The sequence below is a fragment of the Arachis hypogaea genome, chromosome 19, assembly GCF_003086295.3.
Source record: "Arachis hypogaea cultivar Tifrunner chromosome 19, arahy.Tifrunner.gnm2.J5K5, whole genome shotgun sequence".
In the NCBI taxonomy this organism is placed as follows: Eukaryota; Viridiplantae; Streptophyta; class Magnoliopsida; order Fabales; family Fabaceae; genus Arachis; species Arachis hypogaea.
This window is the reverse complement of record NC_092054.1, coordinates 15,542,884-15,556,726: the sequence shown is the minus strand read 5'-3', so window position 1 is coordinate 15,556,726 and position 13,843 is coordinate 15,542,884. Positions and strand designations below refer to the sequence as shown.

Genomic DNA, 13,843 nt, shown 5'->3' with positions numbered 1-13,843 from the left:
ATAATAACTTTTGTTATTCAATATATAATTTATTCTATTAAAAAATAAATTATTATTCCTAGATTGGTAAATATATTTTTTCTATTTTTATATCATTTTATTTGACAATAATTGTCATTAAAAAAATGAATGACTACACTATCTTATAATATGATGTATAAAATAATTTTTTATTTTAAAATTAATTCTGATTAGTAAAAATAATTCAAAATATTTTCTTACACAAATTTAAATTTAAATTTAAATTTAAATTCAGAATTGATTAACAACTCACTCTTTTTAAAATTTTAATAACAAAAACAAAATTAGTTAGTTGCAAAATATTCAGCATTTAATAATTTCAATCATTTAAATTTTAATTGCCAAAAATTAAGTTAGAAATTAATTATAACTTAATAATCGATTTTATATATATATTAGTACACAAATAATAATATCTAATATATAATTTAATTTTTTTAACAAAGCTAATATATAATTTGTAGTATGTAAAAATAGTGATATTATTTTTTATTATTATTTAAAAAAGTATTCATAATTTTTTAATTATGTAATTAACTTAATTAATAACCTTTATTATTGTTTTTCTACCAAAAAAATCATCTTTGTATTATTTGTATATTTTTTAATACTAATAAATATATAGGTATTTGTACTATTATATTTATTGTTTTAGATAATGGTTTAAGTTATTTATTTCCTATGTTAAATAATATAAATTATATTTTATATATTAAATTCATCAATTTATCCATATTAAGAGGAGAAAAATTATGCAATAGATTGTATATTATAAAGATTAGTTAATTTACATATAAATTATCTTTAGAAAAATCAAGAAATAATTTATCACATATAATAATCTTTGATAGATGTAGTGTCATGTATATATTAGGATGAACTATTTTAATTGTAACACCCTACTACACAGTGTTTTACGCTTAAGTCGTAGAACAGAGGTAGTGTGGTATAACAGACCTCTAAACAGTAAAGATATACATATAATACTGAAAGAAATAATATACTAGGAGCCTTGAAACAAAACGGGTAAACAAAATCGCAAAATAAAAAGCGCAACGCTCAAGGAATAGGATTACTTGCATGCTAAGAGACCTAATAGGAACATGATAAAGATAAGCAGAAGGATAAAGGAAAGCCAAGGTAACAGCATAACTAGCCCCTGACTCAGCCTGCGAAGCTAAGGCTGGCCGGAGGATATATATATACATATAAACATACTTAAGTATCCCCAAAATACACCAAAACATCAAAGTAAACTCCTATCTCTCCCTAATCCTCTAAGAGGAGCAGCATACACAAGTTACTTGGAGAGTAAGCTAAACAAATATATACATATATACAACCAAAAACCAAAATACACCCAAGGACTACTTCGCTTCCCAAGATCCAGACGTCTAGCGAGGAGCCTCTCGACCTGCATCTGAAAAACAATAATACAATATGGAATGAGAACCGGAGGTTCTCAGCATGGTAAAAGTGCCACGCGCATAAGAAATACGGTCCTGAGAATGCCATAGGTAATCCTAGAACTCCGTTATTCAATTATCCAACTTAAGTACTAAACAGAAGCCATAAACAGGGGTAGGTATTCTAAATCTGCCTAACTTACTCAAGTTCAATCTTAACCTAACACCAAACCATTTCCTCCGTTTCCTCCATCCTTTCATCATTCAGAATGTAACAGAAACAAGCAACCAAACAAGTTCACGCACAAGTAATGATCAAATAGTACAAATAGCAAATATAACAAATAGCAGGTAATATATATCAATTAGGCATACCCAAAAAAATGCATAGCAATCAATACAAACAAATGCATATGATGCATGCCTGTCCTATGGCTGATGGAGCCCATCTGTCGATTATCCAGCCAACCCGACAAGTCCGAAAACCTTAGACTGTCCCCCGTCGCGCATCCCCAAGAGTCTATGCATAGAGTTCACATTCATATTTCATAAAATCACTCAATGGGGGCTATCCATACCCGGAAATTTATACGTGCCCGGTCACCCTTACGACGTAGGGTCAACAGAGTATCGAGATTCAACCTGGAACACGTGATGGCGAGCCACGGCTCTTACCCAGGGAACTCGTATCTCAGATAGCATTATTCATAAGCCATTTCATAGTCATAATCATTATTTAATCATTCATCAAGCCATGGCATATTAACTCCTTTTATTAACAACCTCACTTTCACATTCTTCATCGTCATTCCCTTATAATTCATCTTGATTACCCTTTCCGGGTCCTGACCAAACTTTTTATCAAACTCTTCTCATCCTTCTTAATATTGAATAATATTAAAATCAACCCAACTCTAACATTAAATCAATCACATCACACGAGGATTGAACTTTAACTTCTCGAACTCATGACTATCACTAAGACATCCTCGACACTCTATTTTCTTTTCTGTTTCTAATATAGCAAATGAACTCGGAATTGCACAAACTTTATGTCCAGGCGTTCATATTGAAATAAGATTTCTAACAAACTAAATATCATAATTTTCTGATTTTTCTAGCCTCAGGAATAAAGGAAAAACCGTGACTGCTCTGCAGTGCATAAAACCAAAAAAACAGCAGCAGTATGTGATATTCAAAATTCAATAAAAAATCCAAGTTAAATCCAATGACTTTGAAAATTAATGTAGTTAAACTTTACTCATCCAGGTTTCTTTCTCAATTGGTTCTGAGTCAATACCATTTTTAATGAAAAAGTTACATTACCTGGAAGTTAAGTAAAAATGAGACAAAATCTGTTTTAAAAACCAACAAGCTTAGTACCTTTCAATTGGAATAACTTTTATTACAAAACTCCAATTAAGCTAAATTTTGATTTGAGAACCTCTAGCTCATCCAAAAACAAGTGTGTCTTGGTTGCAACCCAATTTATATTTAATTCTAAGAGTTACAAGCATTGGAAGTTGATGCATAGCTTGCTGAAATCTGTTTCTTTTCAGTTTTGACCACCAATATTCAAAAATTCACAGCTCCCAATCCTCAACTCTTAAAATTCTGAAATTTTATAGAAATAAAGAAAGTTAATCAAATTTTATAACAAAATTGGTTTCGCTCCAAAACTCAACTCGTAAAAGTCGCAGCAAGACAAACAAGTTGCTACTCTGTTTGATCTTTTCTGCTGCTGGACAGATTTAACAACCTAACTTTAAAAATTTTCCATAAATTGTATATTTAACAAAAAGGTCCCAAATTTTTCAGTTTAGTTCCTTATATTCCCAAGTTTATCCCAAACTTGGTCTCATGCAATTCCGATCATTACATAATTAGTTACAGCATATACAATACCACCACAACACAACTCTACATCCTTATTAACAAACACCAATTCTAATCCATCATAAATAAATATAAGAGCACACCATTAATAGCTTTCACACCTCATAATTCTAATATATAAATTCACTAACAAATATATTCTAACAACATTACAAGGCTAATCATTAAATACAACAAACAATCCAACTTATTCTATGGTTCCTCTAACCTAAGTTTTCACAACACCGTAAATATTAAACGTGCGAAACTTAAACCATACCTTGGCCGATCACTTAATTCACCCAAGGAAGCTTCTCAACATAAAATCACAGCCCCTCCAAGCTCAATCAAACAGCCCCAAAGCAAGCCTTGTCACCAACAAAGCTCCAAGTAATCCAAATTCAAGTTCAATGCATAAACACCCTCTTAAACTACACCTAATACACACATATATGTTCCAATTCAGTTTTCTATTACCAAAAACAAGATTGGGCTAGGGTTAGGGTGTTCTTACCATACCCATATGCTCAATAGCTTGAGCCCACAAGTTCCGGAAGCTAACTTGAACCTAGACCACAAAAATTGGACAAGATTCACTATATGTTTTCAAGTTTACCAAAGAAAGAGGGATAGAGATTCTGAACTCAATAGAAGGCTTACCAGAGAAATTGTTTGGATAGAAAGGTAGAGCTCGACGCGTTGAGCGCGTGGCCGCGAACGGTGCGGCAATCGGAGCCCGGATGAGGAAGTTATGGTAGTTGGAAGGAATGGTGAGGGTTAGGTTTCTTCTCTTCTCCCCCTTGCTGTGTTTTTCGTTGCTGTGGTGAAATGGAGAAGATGAAGCTGCTGCTTCATTTATGTTAGGGGCCCGGTTGAACCCATGGGTCCGGTTTGGGCCCCGGTTCAACCGGTTCGGCCCTTCCGGTCCGATTTTGGGCCAAATTATTGAAATTGGTATCAAAATTCTCGTTTCGATGAGCTCTATCCTATTTTGATATTATTTTTGTATTTTTAACTTTCCTAATTAAAATTCAATTTACTAACTAATAATTTACTGATTTTAGCGGGGTTTACATCCTACCCACCTAACTAGGAATTTTGTGCTCAAAATTCAGAGGGAGTTACCTAAAAAGAGGTGTGGGTAGTCCTTTCGCATCTCTAATTCAAGCTCCCAGGTATGTTCTTCAATACCTGCCCGACTCCAAGCTACTTTCACCAAAGAAACTTCCTTTCCGCGGAGACGTTTGGTGCTGGTATCATCAATCCTAACCGGAGTTACTGGAAGCGTCAGGTCTTCTCTCACTTGGACTGATTCCGGCTCTAGGACATGACTAGGATCAAAAGTATATTTACGAAGTTGCGATACGTGGAACACATCATGCAGGTTTGAAAGATGTGGTGGTAATGCGATCCTATATGCCACTGGTCCAATTCTGTTCAGGATTTCGAATGGCCCAATGTAACGGGGATTTAACTTCTTGGTTTTGATGGACCTCCCTATTCCAGTGGTCGGAGTAACCTTCAAGAAGACGTGTTCTCCTTCCTCGAATTCTAAGGGCTTCCGTCTTCGGTCAGCATAGCTCTTCTGACGGCTTTGAGCTTCAAGCATTCGACTCCGAATTCTCTTTATTTGCTCAGTGGTTTCACTTACCATTTCTGGTCCTATCAAGCTCTTTTCTCCTGCTTCGTACCAACATAATGGAGACTGGCATTTTCTTCCATACAAAGCCTCATATGGAGCCATTCCAATACTTGCATGATAGCTATTGTTATAAGCAAATTCTACCAGAGGCATATATCGATCCCAGTTCGCCGGTTGATCCAAAACACAAGCTCTTAACATGTCTTCCAAGGTTTGGATTGTTCTTTCTGATTGGCCATCCGTCTGAGGATGATAGGCAGTGCTTAAGCTCAATTGAGTGCCAAAAGCTCGCTGAAATGCACCCCAGAACCGTGATGTAAAGCGAGGATCTCTATCCGATACAATGGTGGAAGGTACGCCATGTAACCTCACAATCTCCTTTATATATAAGCGCGCCAACTCCTCCATAGAACAACTTATCCGAATAGGCAGAAAATGAGCTGATTTGGTCAACCGGTCTATAACCACCCAAATAGCATCACAACCGGTCCGAGTCCTTGGTAAGCCCAAAACAAAATCCATAGCAATGCTCTCCCATTTCCACTGTGGAATCTCCAAAGGTTGAAGGGTTCCTGCTGGCTTTTGGTGTTCGATCTTAACTTTCTGACAAGTTAGGCATTTAGAAACATGTAACGCCACATCAATTTTCATTCCTGGCCACCAGAACATCATCTTTAAGTCTTGGTACATCTTAGTGCTTCCAGGATGAATGGAGAACCCGCTCTTATGAGCTTCCTCCAATATGTTATGTCGCAAATCCCCAACATCTGGCACAATTATCCGGCCCTTGAACCTCCACAATCCATCTCTATCTTCTAACACTCTCCATTGCTTGCCTTTCTCAATCGCCGGCAAAATCTTATACAATTCTTGGTCGTTCTGATGAGCCTTTATCAGTTCAGCCTTGAAGTCGCTTGAGATCTGTAATTGGCTTAAGCATAAAGTCCCAAACTCTTCTCTGATTCCCAATTTCAATCCTTCGAAGGCTCTCAACAACTCTTCCTCTCTCAGCATCATCCAAGCAGCACATAGGGATTTTCTACTCAAAGCATCCGCCACTACATTCGCCTTTTCCGAATGATAGTTTAGCTCGAAGTCATAATCCTTCAGAAGTTCCATCCACCTCCTCTGACGCATATTCAATTCTTTTTGTTCAAACAGGTACTTCAGACTCTTATGGTCCGAGAAGACTTGAAATTTTACTCCATAGAGATAATGCCTCCAAATCTTCAAGGCAAAGACAACGGCTGCAAGTTCCAAATCATGAGTCGGATAGTTTCTTTCATGAGGTCTTAACTAACGTGAGGCATAAGCTACAACCTTATGATGCTGCATCAACACGCATCCTAAACCTTTCAAGGACGCATCACAGTACACCTCAAATGGTTCTCTCGGCTCAGGCAACACTAATACAGGGGCGGTAGTCAATATCTGCTTTAAGGCAAGGAAACTCTCCTCACACTCGAGAGTCCACACAAAAGGAACATCCTTCCTGGTCAGCTTCGTTAAGGGTAAAGCGAGTTGTGAAAACCCTTTAATGAACCTTCGATAATAACCCGCCAAGCCTAAGAAACTCCTGATTTCCGTCACTAAAGTTGGCCGCTCCCAATTCATCACCGCCTCAACCTTAGCAGGATCCACTGCTATTCCTTGCTTACTCACCACATGACCAAGAAATTTCACCTCAGACTTCCAGAACTCACACTTGGATAGCTTGGCATACAACTTCCTATCCTTCAAAATTTGTAGCACTGTTCGCAAGTGTTCTGCATGCTCATCCTCGGTCTTAGAATAGATAAGAATGTCATCAATAAACACAACAACAAACTTATCCAGATATGGATGGAAGATTCTGTTCATGTAATCCATGAATATCGCCGGAGCGTTAGTTAGTCCGAAGGACATCACGGTATATTCATAGTGGCCATAGCGCGTTCTGAAGGCAGTCTTTGGGATATCCTCATCTCTAACCCTTATCTGGTGGTATCCGGATCGTAGATCAATCTTGGAGAACACGCCAGCTCCCTGTAATTGGTCCATCAGGTCATCAATCCTTGGCAGCGGATATTTATTCTTCACTGTAACCTTATTCAGCTACCTATAGTCAACACATAAGCGCATGGTTCCATCTTTCTTCTTCACCAATAATACTGGCGCACCCCACGGAGATACACTTGGTCGGATAAAATTCTTACCCAACAGATCCTCCAGTTGAGACTTCAATTCGGCCATTTCCATAGGCGACATCCTGTAAGGAGCACTCGAGATTGGTCCAGCCCCAGGTACTAAATCAATAGCAAACTCAACTTCCCGTTTCGGTGGAAATTCATCAATATCATCAGGGAACACCTCCGAAAACTCACACACAACTGGGATTTGTTCCAAATCTTGATCATCACCCGAAACACCCGCAGCTAGCAACAATATCCCCTGACATTCAGCCCCAGAATAGTTCACCATCATGGAATTCAAGTAGTAGTTATTCACTCCAACCGGCCCTTCAGTGTCTTCAGGCATGAAATACACTATTTTCGCCGAGCAATCTAATAGAACGCGGTTCTTGGATAACCAGTCCAATCCCAGAATGAGATCAAGACCAGTCATCATCAAACAAATTAAGTTATGCACGAAATCACGCCCTTGTACTCGAAAAGGAACTTGGGGGCACCCTAATCTAGTCACCATAGCCTCGTGGGTAGCATTATATACCTTTAAATCATACCCCAGTACTACTATTTTCAATCCTAGCTCATCAGCCTTCTCAAATGCAATAAAAGTATGTGAAGCTCCAGAATCAAACAAAGCATTCAAAGTTTTACCCGCCATCTCACATTTACCTCGGATCAATGCCTCTGACCCCTCAGCGCCTATAGAGGAAGTAGTGTATACCCTTCCTGGTTGCTGCACCCTGCCTGTCTCATATCTCTTCTTTTCTGGGCAACTACTAGCCAAGTGTCCCGGCTGCCCACAGGAGTAACAGACTCCAGTCCCAAACCTACATTGTCCTGAATGATACTTTCCACATCTGTGGCAACTCATATCCTGCTGTGGCTGCTTACCCTGTCTCCTTCCCTGATTAGCATTGGTATTCGGCCTCCTGGAGTTGCCTTGCCCCTGATTATTCTGAGGAACAAAGCTACCACGCTTGAACTGTCTGCCTCTGGGTGCAAAATTTCTCCTTGTGGTCCTCTGGAATGGCATCCTCAGACCCCCTTTTTCTGCTGCAGCCCTTCTAACACAATCCTCTACCACCCTGCTCCTATTTACCAACTCAGAAAACACCCGAATCTGCATAGGCGCCACAAAGCTCTGAATGTCACTCCTAAGACCTCCTTCATACTTTATGCATTTCCACTCAGCAAAGTCCTCAGGAGCTCCCTGACAGATGCGTGAGAAGCGGCACAATTCCTCAAATTTACTAGTGTACTCAGTGATAGTCATCTGTCCCTGTTTAAGCTGAAGCAGTTCAAGTTCTCTGGCATTTCTAACTGAAGTGGGGAAATATTTTTTATAGAATTCATCTCGGAACAACTCTCAAGATATCACAATCCCATCAGGCTGCAGAATGCGCCTCATGCCCTGCCACCAGTGCTGAGCTTCACCATGCAACTGGTAGGTCCCAAACTCAACCCACTGTTCATCAGGAACCTGCTGAGCCTGTAACGCCCGCTCAATGGCCTGTATCCAGTTATCGGCATCGGTAGGATTCGAGGTCCCTCTGAAAGTTGGAGGGTGAACCTTCAGGAAGGAATGCAGTGACATTGGACCATTCTCGTCATTGTTACCATTGTTTCCATTATTAATTTGGTTTCCCAGGGCTTCAGCTGTCGCTTGCATTGCTGCTGCCATATTGCCTAATGCAGCCATGAAGTCTATGGATTAGGAGTGTTTCCTGATGCCTCAGGCAAACAGGTGATATCAAGTTGATCAGTCTCAATATCACAAGTTCAGTGCTTTAAGTCCCAAATGCATGCTCAGGAACGTTTATGCCACATATATCAGTTAGATATCCTAATATCACATAAACACATACACAGAGAATGCACAAAAGCATAATCAGTCCGTCCTCAGGCTCTATAGGAACGAACTGCTCTGATACCATAATGTAACACCCTACTACACAGTGTTTTACGCTTAAGTCGTAGAACAGAGGTAGTGTGGTATAACAGACCTCTAAACAGTAAAGATATACATATAATACTGAAAGAAATAATATACTAGGAGCCTTGAAACAAAACGGGTAAACAAAATCGCAAAATAAAAAGCGCAACGCTCAAGGAATAGGATTACTTGCATGCTAAGAGACCTAATAGGAACATGATAAAGATAAGCGGAAGGATAAAGGAAAGCCAAGGTAACAGCATAACTAGCCCCTGACTCAGCCTGCGAAGCTAAGGCTGGCCGGAGGATATATATATACATATAAACATACTTAAGTATCCCCAAAATACACCAAAACATCAAAGTAAACTCCTATCTCTCCCTAATCCTCTAAGAGGAGCAGCATACACAAGTTACTTGGAGAGTAAGCTAAACAAATATATACATATATACAACCAAAAACCAAAATACACCCAAAGACTACTTCGCTTCCCAAGATCCAGACGTCTAGCGAGGAGCCTCTCGACCTGCATCTGAAAAACAACAATACAATATGGAATGAGAACTGGAGGTTCTCAGCATGGTAAAAGTGCCACGCGCATAAGAAATACGGTCCTGAGAATGCCATAGGTAATCCTAGAACTCCGTTATTCAATTATCCAACTTAAGTACTAAACAGAAGCCATAAACAGGGGTAGGTATTCTAAATCTGCCTAACTTACTCAAGTTCAAGCTTAACCTAACACCAAACCATTTCCTCCGTTTCCTCCATCCTTTCATCATTCAGAACGTAACAGAAACAAGCAACCAAACAAGTTCACGCACAAGTAATGATCAAATAGTACAAATAGCAAGTATAACAAATAGCAGGTAATATATATCAATTAGGCATACCCAAAAAAATGCATAGCAATCAATACAAACAAATGCATATGATGCATGCCTGTCCTTTGGCTGATGGGGCCCATCTGTCGGTTATCCAGCCAACCTGACAAGTCCGAAAACCTTAGACTGTCCCCCGTCGCGCATCCCCAAGAGTCTATGCATAGAGTTCACATTCATATTTCATAAAATCACTCAATGGGGGCTATCCATACCCGGGAATTTATACGTGCCCGGTCACCCTTACGACGTAGGGTCAACAGAGTATCGAGATTCAACCTGGAACACGTGATGGCGATCCACGGCTCTTACCCAGGGAACTCGTATCTCAGATAGCATTATTCATAAGCCATTTCATAGTCATAATCATTATTTAATCATTCATCAAGCCATGGCATATTAACTCCTTTTATTAACAACCTCCCTTTCACATTTCTTCATCGTCATTCCCTTATAATTCATCTTGATTACCCTTTCCGGGTCCTGACCAAACTTTTTATCAAAGTCTTCTCATCCTTCTTAATATTGAATAATATTAAAATCAACCCAACTCTAACATTAAATCAATCACATCACATGAGGATTGAACTTTAACTTCTCGAACTCATGACTATCACTAAGACATCCTCGACACTCTATTTTCTTTTCTGTTTCTAATATAGCAAATGAACTCGGAATTGCACAAACTTTATGTCCAGGCGTTCATATTGAAATAAGCTTTCTAACAAACTAAATATCATAATTTTCTGATTTTTCTAGCCTCAGGAATAAAGGAAAAACCGTGACTGCTCTGCAGTGCATAAAACCAGAAAAACAGCAGCAGCATGTGATATTCAAAATTCAATAAAAAATCCAAGTTAAATCCAATGACTTTGAAAATTAATGTAGTTAAACTTTACTCATCCAGGTTTCTTTCTCAATTGGTTCTGAGTCAATACCATTTTTAATGAAAAAGTTACATTACCTGGAAGTTAAGTAAAAATGAGACAAAATCTGTTTTAAAAACCAACAAGCTTAGTACCTTTCAATTGGAATAACTTTTATTACAAAACTCCAATTAAGCTAAATTTTGATTTGAGAACCCCTAGCTCATCCAGAAACAAGTGTGTCTTAAATGCAACCCAATTTATATTTAATTCTAAGAGTTACAAGCATTGGAAGTTGATGCATAGCTTGCTGAAATCTGTTTCTTTTCAGTTTTGACCACCAATATTCAAAAATTCACAGCTCCCAATCCTCAACTCTTAAAATTCTGAAATTTTATAGAAATAAAGAAAGTTAGTCAAATTTTATAACAAAATTGGTTTCGCTCCAAAACTCAACTCGTAAAAGTCGCAGCAAGACAAACAAGTTGCTACTCTGTTTGATCTTTTCTGCTGCTGGACAGATTTAACAACCTAACTTTAAAAATTTGCCATAAATTGTATATTTAACAAAAAGGTCCCAAATTTTTCAGTTTAGTTCCTTATATTCCCAAGTTTATCCCAAACTTGGTCTCATGCAATTCCGATCATTACATAATTAGTTACAGCATATACAATACCACCACAACACAACTCTACATCCTTATTAACAAACACCAATTCTAATCCATCATAAATAAATATAAGAGCACACCATTAATAGCTTTCACACCTCATAATTCTAATATATAAATTCACTAACAAATATATTCTAACAACATTACAAGGCTAATCATTAAATACAACAAACAATCTAACTTATTCTATGGTTCCTCTAACCTAAGTTTTCACAACACCGTAAATATTAAACGTGCGAAACTTAAACCATACCTTGGCCGATCACTTAATTCACCCAAGGCAGCTTCTCAACATAAAATCACAGCCCCTCCAAGCTCAATCAAACAGCCCCAAAGCAAGCCTTGTCACCAACAAAGCTCCAAGTAATCCAAATTCAAGTTCAATGCATAAACACCCTCTTAAACTACACCTAATACACATATATATGTTCCAATTCAGTTTTCTATTACCAAAAACAAGATTGGGCTAGGGTTAAGGTGTTCTTACCATACCCATATGCTCAATAGCTTGAGCCCACAAGTTCCGGAAGCTAACTTGAACCTGGAACACAAAAATTGGACAAGATTCACTATATGTTTTCAAGTTTACCAAAGAAAGAGGGATAGAGATTCTGAACTCAATAGAAGGCTTACCAGAGAAATTGTTTGGATAGAAAGGTAGAGCTCGACGCGCTGAGCGCGTGGCCGCGAACAGTGCGGCAATCGGAGCCCGGATGAGGAAGTTATGGTAGTTGGAAGGAATGGTGAGGGTTAGGTTTCTTCTCTTCTCCCCCTTGCTGTGTTTTTCGTTGCTGTGGTGAAATGGAGAAGATGAAGCTGCTGCTTCATTTATGTTAGGGGCCCGGTTGAACCCATGGGTCCGGTTTGGGCCCCGGTTCAACCGGTTCGGCCCTTCCGATCCGATTTTGGGCCAAATTATCGAAATTGGTATCAAAATTCTCGTTTCGATGAGCTCTATCCTATTTTGATATTAGTTTTGTATTTTTAACTTTCCTAATTAAAATTCAATTTACTAACTAATAATTTACTGATTTTAGCGGGGTTTACATTAATTATATGAGTGATTATATTATTCACAATTTCATTAAGATAGTAAATAATATTTAAAATTAAAAAAAATAATTAGATTTTTTTTAGTTTGATTATAAAATCTATTGGAAGTATACCTAACTTTTATATATACTATATATAATCATATTTAATAGTATAGTATTTATTACAGTAATGACTCAAAATATTAACTCACGTGAGTAAGATCAACCTAGGTCTATTGTTAGGATCCTAAATCCGAATTAAGTTCATTGTCTTAAAACCCAATGCAGATAAAGTTCATGTGTCCTATCTCAAATTGGCTCAAATTGAATTTTCGTTGTTAGTTAGATATAGTAATAGATACTTGTGTGGGTACGGCGGACCCCTTTTTCCGTTCTTCGCTCCCGTTTAAAAAAAAAATTCCCCGTCCGCTCTCCATCTTCGTTGCAAATCCCCCTATTTAATTATCCCCTTAGTGAATGCAGATACCCACGATTATTTATGGATATTCTTTGAAAATTTTTGAATAAATTAACAAAAAAAAACTATAATATAATAATCATAAAATAATCAATTTAATATAATTCAACATAACTCATAATATATTCATTATAAAAAATAACATTTAAAAAAATAAAAATATTTTCTAACATAATAACATAATATAATATTTTAGAGCAAAACTGTGTAACATAATGAAAAAACACACCCACACGCGTGCGAAAAGAGCGAAAAAGATAACAAAAATAAATAAAACAACACACGCGTGAGAAACGAGCGAAAAACACACACACGTGCGAAACGAGCGAAAAACACACACGTGCGAAACGAGCAAAAAACACAAAATAAACCACACACCCCGTGCGAAACGAGTGAAAAACACAAAAATAAAAAGCACACCCACGCGCGTGCGAAACGAGCGAAAAACACGCATATGTGCAAAATCAACGATAAACAAAGAAAATAAAAAAAAAGCACATGTGCGAAACGATAAAAAACACACACATGTGCGAAATGAGCGAAAAAGACAAAAAGGAATATAAAAACACACCCATACACACACTTGCGAAACGAGCGAAAAACACACACGTGCGAAACGAGCGAAAAACGCAAAAAATAGACACACACGTGCAAAACGAGCGAAAAATACACACGTGTGAAACTAGCAAAAAACACACAGACATACACGTGAGAAACGAGCGAAAAACACAAAAAAACAACGCACACGTGCGAAATGAGCGAAAAACACGCACATGCGAAACAAGCGAAAGACACACACGTGCTAAATGAGTGAAAAACAGCATACGTGCGAAACGAGCGAAAAAAATTAAAAATTAAAAAACA

At 37.7% G+C, this 13,843-nt stretch overlaps 2 long non-coding RNA genes across 2 annotated transcripts; both read right to left on the bottom strand.

Moving 5' to 3' along the window:
* Positions 1-1,162: 1,162 nt before the first annotated feature.
* LOC140182013 (uncharacterized) lies at positions 1,163-4,129 on the bottom strand. Its single transcript, XR_011877810.1, has 4 exons — positions 3,963-4,129; positions 3,817-3,870; positions 3,583-3,739; positions 1,163-1,441 (listed from the first exon to the last, which is right to left on the bottom strand). It is a non-coding gene; the product is annotated as an uncharacterized lncRNA (long non-coding RNA).
* A 5,170-nt stretch (positions 4,130-9,299) lies between these two features.
* LOC112776685 (uncharacterized) lies at positions 9,300-12,265 on the bottom strand. Its single transcript, XR_003190127.2, has 4 exons — positions 12,101-12,265; positions 11,955-12,008; positions 11,721-11,877; positions 9,300-9,578 (listed from the first exon to the last, which is right to left on the bottom strand). It is a non-coding gene; the product is annotated as an uncharacterized lncRNA (long non-coding RNA).
* Between the last annotated feature and the right edge of the window lie 1,578 nt (positions 12,266-13,843).